The sequence below is a fragment of the Canis lupus genome, chromosome 28, assembly GCF_048164855.1.
Source record: "Canis lupus baileyi chromosome 28, mCanLup2.hap1, whole genome shotgun sequence".
NCBI classification, from domain to species: Eukaryota; Metazoa; Chordata; class Mammalia; order Carnivora; family Canidae; genus Canis; species Canis lupus.
The window spans coordinates 41,373,563-41,380,117 of NC_132865.1; the positions used below are offsets into that span (position 1 = coordinate 41,373,563).

General features: G+C 46.4%; 1 long non-coding RNA gene across 1 annotated transcript; it reads right to left on the reverse strand.

Annotated features, from left to right (window-relative positions):
* Window positions 1-287: 287 nt before the first annotated feature.
* LOC140620033 (uncharacterized) lies at window positions 288-4,388 on the reverse strand. Its single transcript, XR_012019781.1, has 3 exons — window positions 4,297-4,388; window positions 2,701-2,788; window positions 288-420 (listed from the first exon to the last, which is right to left on the reverse strand). It is a non-coding gene; the product is annotated as an uncharacterized lncRNA (long non-coding RNA).
* Window positions 4,389-6,555: the final 2,167 nt, after the last annotated feature.

Genomic DNA, 6,555 nt, shown 5'->3' on the forward strand with positions numbered 1-6,555 from the left:
CATCACACTATGTGTGCACAAAAGAGTACACAGGGAAGGACACAGCACAGTTCAGGAGCATCTCTCTCTCCTTTGGTGGGATCCAGTTTTTTTCAGCCCTTCCATAAACCATCAGAGGAATCAACAGCCATGGCAGAGCTTGAACCAGTGACACCCACCAGTAGATTTCCTGACAGGGCCCCAATCTCCATTCACATAAGCTGGTAATCACAGCGTGCAAATGGTGGGCTGTTAACACCATCTGAGGGCCAGGCCCCTGCTGACCACAGAGCATAGCCCTTACCTTTCTCCTGGCCCATCTCTGCCTGGAATGTGCTGTCCCCTAGAGATTCACTCAGAGTCAGCTCCTCAGGAAAACACACCTGCCCACCTGTCCCATTGAGAATAATTCTGGACAGCCTGTTGGTCTCCATTCTGAAACTACAAAGGATAGGGCCTTGGGATCACCTGGGTCTGCCTTCTGGTTTTATAGAAGTCATTGAGACCCAGAGAGATAAGCACCTTGACCAATATGCTCAGAGAGCTTATGAGCCCTGACTGGAATATAGTCCTTCATGCCCACTTCAAGGCTCTGTCCACAGCAGCACCTCTGCAGACCCTGTGTGAGGCTCCCAAGACCTCTTCAGCCATCATTCCTATGCATTAAGGTTATAGCCACGTTCAGAGCACAAATCAGGGATTCTATCTCTTTTGTCCCCTGTAGCCCTGACTCTTGCTAAATGCAGTAGCAGGCACTCCCTGGCCTCTCCCCATGGAGCATATTGGCACTTTGGGCAGGGCAAGCACTCCCTAGACTTTAGGAAAATCAAGAACATTCCCCATACAGTCTCAAACATTCCTCTTTGGAGGAGGATGAGCAGCCATGGCTCCCTGCAACGGCAGTGTACACATTCTCAGCAATTGATCCCCACAAAATCCTCAGAGATGGAGTCCATCATGGCTTTTCCTGTCTAAAAGAGTGAGTCAAGGCCAGATGGGGACGGTGCCTGGACTTCCTGGCTCCAGGGCCTGGATGCCTGTCCTGCCTCACCCCTCACTGAAGATTTGCACCTCTGAGTTCCCTGCCCCCAGCTGGAACAGGCCATACCAATGGATGTGGGTTGTCAATGCCAGACCACATAGTAGGTGAAAGTTCTGGAAACTTCACAGAAAAGTCAATTCTTGTAAAATTTCCAGTGTGTTTTTGTTAGCCCCCAAAGAGAGATCTGTGTGCTCAGGATTGCTCTGGCTCTGCCCATTCTAAAGGGCAGCAGCACTTTTCCTGGTTGTTAAAGAATGCCCACCATATACAAGCTGGGCCAGGGCTAAATTCTCCCTAAAATTTAACCTCAGGTGTTTATGATAACAAGGAAGGTAAATTGATAAAACTAAATGTATCAAAGTCAAAATCATAGATAATGCCAAAACAGTTCCTATTGAACTTTGAGGTGTACCATGTATTTTTCAAAATGTTGGGGAGCACAGTGTTCAATTGATGTCCTCAGGATGAGGGACAGGCAGCCTGAGAATGTATGAGGGGAAGAAGGTACACAAGGATACGTTTTTATCCAAAACAGCTTATAGACAAGCTCCCCCTCCCCCTCAGCAAAATGGACTTAGGCTCCTCTGGCCTGACTGTACAGAATGATGTTCCAGTTCTCACATCATTTCAAGAAGAAAGGATAATCTTGAAATGTGTGATAACTCTTAAGTATAGGGTATTTTTCATACCTACTTTCTTCTAAAGAGATAGCAATGTGCCGAGAAAGACTGTCCAGCAAAGCACTACCTACAAATAGCCAAGGTGACATCTAGCAGCAGCCCCCAAGCCTGTGACCGAGTACATCCTTATTCCTCCAGTAACTGCAGACCTTCCCCAGAGTAAGGGATGGACCTGGTCTTGGGTGGATCACTACTGGCCTCTCCTCTTCCCTCCCATGATATGCTGAGGAGCCTGGTGTCCAAATAAATGAGCCTTGGATTATAGCATTTGCTAATTTCCCTGGTGTAAATATTACCACTGTATTCAATTCCAAGCCACCAATGGTTGAACCACTGAGTGGTAGAAGTCTTAAATGTATAAGAAGGCCTAGATGCCATCCCCCTGGAATCTCTACAACTAACTGCCCCACATCCTCCATGCATTTGCTCAAGTGTCACCTTCTCTGGGAGACCTTCCCCAACCATCGCACCTTATAATCCCCATCCCCCTTCTCTGCTTTATTTTCCTCTCAGCAGTTCTCATTGTATTCACGTACATGGTTGATTCATTTATCTTGTGTCTCTTCCCACTAAAAGACACATTCCAGAGGAGTATGTGATTTTGTCCATTTCATTCACTGATGTATCCCCAGCCTAATGCAGCATTTGGCACATGGCCAGTGCCCCACATTTACTAATCAATGAGCCCCAGATTTTGTTTGAGTAGCTGGTGAACAATGCTTCTGTTTCTCCTGCCTTTGCACCTCTGGGATGTTCACTTAAAACCATCTTAGCTACAGCTTAAATACCAGCTGTAGATAAAACCTTTGGATTCTGTCATCCAACTAAGTCCTTCGAGTAGGACTAAAGGGAATCTGCCCAAATGTGTCCATCAGAGAGAGAGAATTCTCCTTAGCAGAGGCATTCTATTTCTAGCTGGGTTGGCAGAAGAGAATGATCACCTCCCGCCTTAGCAAAAAGGCTAATTACAAGGGAAATAGTTCACAGGCTTTTCCTCACCCTCCTAAGTTCAGAAACAGGAAGTAGACAGCTTTAGCTCCCAAATACAGAGAGAGTCTCCATCAGTAACCAGCGCTCCTGAATGTATCTGTGGGAACAAAAATGCAGAACCTGGTGTTTTATTGTTATCGTCTCTCTTCTAGACACTCTAGAATGCTCTAAGCCTTTAACTGTAGTTGGATTGTAACAGATGGACAACTTTGTGTGGTTGTCCCCTGGACACAAACTAGCCACAGATGAGATACCTGTACCCAACAGGAATGAATGTTGAAACCGTGTAACACTACCAGTAGAAGATGAATAATTGAATCAAGAAGTATAAAAACATTACCAGAAAAATAAATTGAAGCCTTACCCAGTGCCGTCCCTCCAATAGCACTCTTCCGCGGAGGGGCCCCAGAGGGCACGTCTCCGATTACCTGGCTGTTGTAGGTGTCATTTCCAAAGCCTTGCCTGAGGCCATGTCCTTTGCAGGTGTGTCACTGTAGCTTCTGGGGCCCTCCTACCGCGCTGGCACCCATCCCTGGGCACGAGCACCAGCACCAGTGCCAGCCTGCGCAGGGACTCAGGGTGGGCACCTGCTGCTTGCCCCTGGCCTGCGGCTTGACCGCCTCTTCCCTGCCCTCTTACCTTCGCGTCCACCTGGCGAAGGCCCCTGCAGGTGCGTCCGGGCCGGGGCAGCGCGCCCTCCCTGGCCTGGAGGCTGGGGTCCCGCGGGCGGAACTGGCTGGAAGCGGCGCCATCTAGCGGCGCCGTGCGGCACGACTTAATAGAGGTACACGCCGGCTGCAGGGAGAGGAACTGAGCGCGCTACAGTAACCTCAGCAACCTGAGAGGGCTGAGAAAAAGGCACTGACAGGCCCTAAATGTGCTTTGCTTTTTGTCTTCCACGCTAAACAACCTGGTTTAGTTTGCCATTTTCCTCCAACTCATTAAAATAATTCGCTGGAGGCAGCAAACCTTCCTCCACTGCAGCAGGTGGGTGTCAGCTCAGGAGCAGGTCCCAGGGTGAGAGTCAGCACACAGGAATGGGCATGTCAGAGACAACCACACAGGAAGGAATAAAGCACGGATAGGGGATGATTACAGATCACTCATCAGGTTTGGGGGTGCTTCATTTTTCTCAGATGACAAGCACTGTGTTTTGTAATTAAGGGGACTCCTCCCCTTACTGACCAGCATTTCCAAGTGTAATTGCAATTACCCGGAATCTGGCAGAGATAAGGAGGGTGTATCTTTGGCACAGGACAACGACACAATAATGAATAAAAATGCAGAAATAGAATTGGAGCCTTAAGTATAAGCTTCATGCAATCTAAATTTCCAGAGAGACTTATTACTTGGGTGTGCCAGAAGAGTTTAGATACATATGCCCAGCTACCACAATGAGAATTCTTGATATTTCTCCATATGGATAAGAATATTCATCACATAGTTTACAATTCAAACACACAACAGTCAAGAAATGTATAAAACTCATTTTTTACTACCAATTCACTAATGTGGGTTATGTATACTTGGCAATAAGAAGTATTTTTCTTGTAACCATACATAGCTAAGTAATGTCACAGGGAAAGCTTGCATCTATGAACTGACCTATTTATGCTGAAATATAAATGGTGCTCTGAAGTCCGGAGTTTTCTTGATCTTGATTTTGAGGGTTGATCTTAAGCAAGGAAAGAGTCACTGTGGAAAGCATGCCACATTCCCCTATTTATCCCATGACCTGTAGCAACCTACCTCCAGCTACCAAGAATTATTTTTAAAACCATTCTAAAAAGTACTAGTGGCCTATGAGTCTTAGTTATAAGCTTACCAGTAATGAGCACATCAAACTACTTTATAGTATTAAGAATATGTCCTTATTTAAGGGCATAACAAAAATTACTCAGGAAAACATCACCAACCGAAGACAAGACCAATAAATTTTTTTCATTTAAATCCCTTTCCTGAGATTATCAGTAAGTAAAGAAAACAGTTGCCTTCTTGACCAACTTTGTACAGCTCTCAGACAAGCTCTCTCCACCCCCTATCCAATCACTCCAGTGCTGAGAGTAAACTAGCAAGCAGTCTCATCCTTGAGTGGGCAGTGAGCGCGAGCACCCATGCCCTGCCGTACAGCAAACAGACAAGGTATGCCATGCACGCATACTGAATTACCACATTCATCAAAGTAATTAAGAAATACCTTTATTTAAGAAGGGGGATATGCTCCAACAGTGTGCTTGAGCTCACATCTGGGATTAAAAGAGGTAGAACTCATACAGGAAACAAAGGGACACTTAAGGGTGGAGTCAGACCCTACACAGTGACCTTTATCAGGGCACTGCCTCTTGTCCAGGCGACTTCTTCCTTGGGGACAGCCCATCTTATCCTGGCAAGCTCTGCCCAGATCCCTGGCCCATCACACCATCCATGGACAGCTGGACACCCTCACTTTGTTCAGAAGAGTTTTATTTGTAGAGGAGCATTCCACTGCACTTGACTAGCCCTCTGAAAGGTATTCTAGGGTAGGGAATTATCTGTTCGTGCATTTCTCCTTGTTACAGAAACAGCCAGAACCATCTCAGAATATAGGAGCCCAAAAGATCATTTCTAGGGAAACAGGTAACTGAAATAATCTTGCCAGTGAGAGACGGATTAGCAAAAGGGAAGCCCCACAGCCCAGACCTCAGGAGGGTATCATCTGTCAGATCCCTTCAGAGGATGTAAGAAATTCTCCACTTGTCTAAGAGTGAGCTATTCCCTTCACATACTAACATAACACATGCATAATCATGTACTGATACACACACACACACACACACACACACACACACACTGTGTCCTGTAACATTGATTCAGAAATGACTCAGAAGAAAGATTTGCCTCCAAATGAATCACCAGCATCAATCTATGCAGTACCCAGGGCTTTCCTGGGAGGTCTTCCTTACAAATCCTGGCCAAGCCTGGTCCTGCTTAGCTAATGAGATCATATCCCAGGGTGTGGATCCATATCACCACCTAACTGCAGGGGCCCATGGCTCCTCCCCATCCACACCTACATGCTATTGGATTGCTGGGTCTTCTGTTGCTGTTCTCTCTGCCTGGAATGCCCCTTCTTCTTCTCCCTGCCCCTGAAAATCCTACCCTTCCAAAACCCTCCTTCTGCATAGCCCCACTGAACATTTCACACATAGTTATAGCGTGTCCTCTGATTGTTGAATCTTTTATTCAAAGGTCCTGGGGTTCTTAAAGACAGAGGTAGCCATTGTCTTGTGTAGTTCTGACTCCATTTGGAGGAGCAAGTTTCATTTTTTTTTTTAATTATTTAACTTTTTTTTTTTAATGTATTCATAAGACACATAGAGAAAGAGAGAGACAGAGACACAGGCGGAGGGAGAAGCAGGCTCCATGCAGGGAGCCCGACGTGGGACTGGATCCCAGGACCCCAGGATCATACCCTGGGCCAAAGGCAGATGCTCAACCACTGAGCCACCCAGGCATCCCAAGGAGCAAGTTTCAAACAGGGTCGATCCAGGTAGTGACTCCAATACAATCAACTCCCCACCTTTTCCAATGGAAAAAGTCAGAGAAACTGGGCTGTTTTAATCTACCCTAGCCCAGAAGCTTCGATTTTCCTAGCATCCAACATCAAAAATGCCCTAAATTAAGCAGAGGCCTCTCTTCAATAAAAAAATTCCATTTAATTCAACAAAATGTCACCTATACACAAGGCACTGGACTAGATGCCTTGAGGCCACATCTGGACACATTCCTGATGCTCACCACCCAGTCTGTGGATGAATGGTGTAAGGACTGCAGCCATCCCACACATTTCCCCATCCAAAGGATGTTTACCGAACACTTACTACA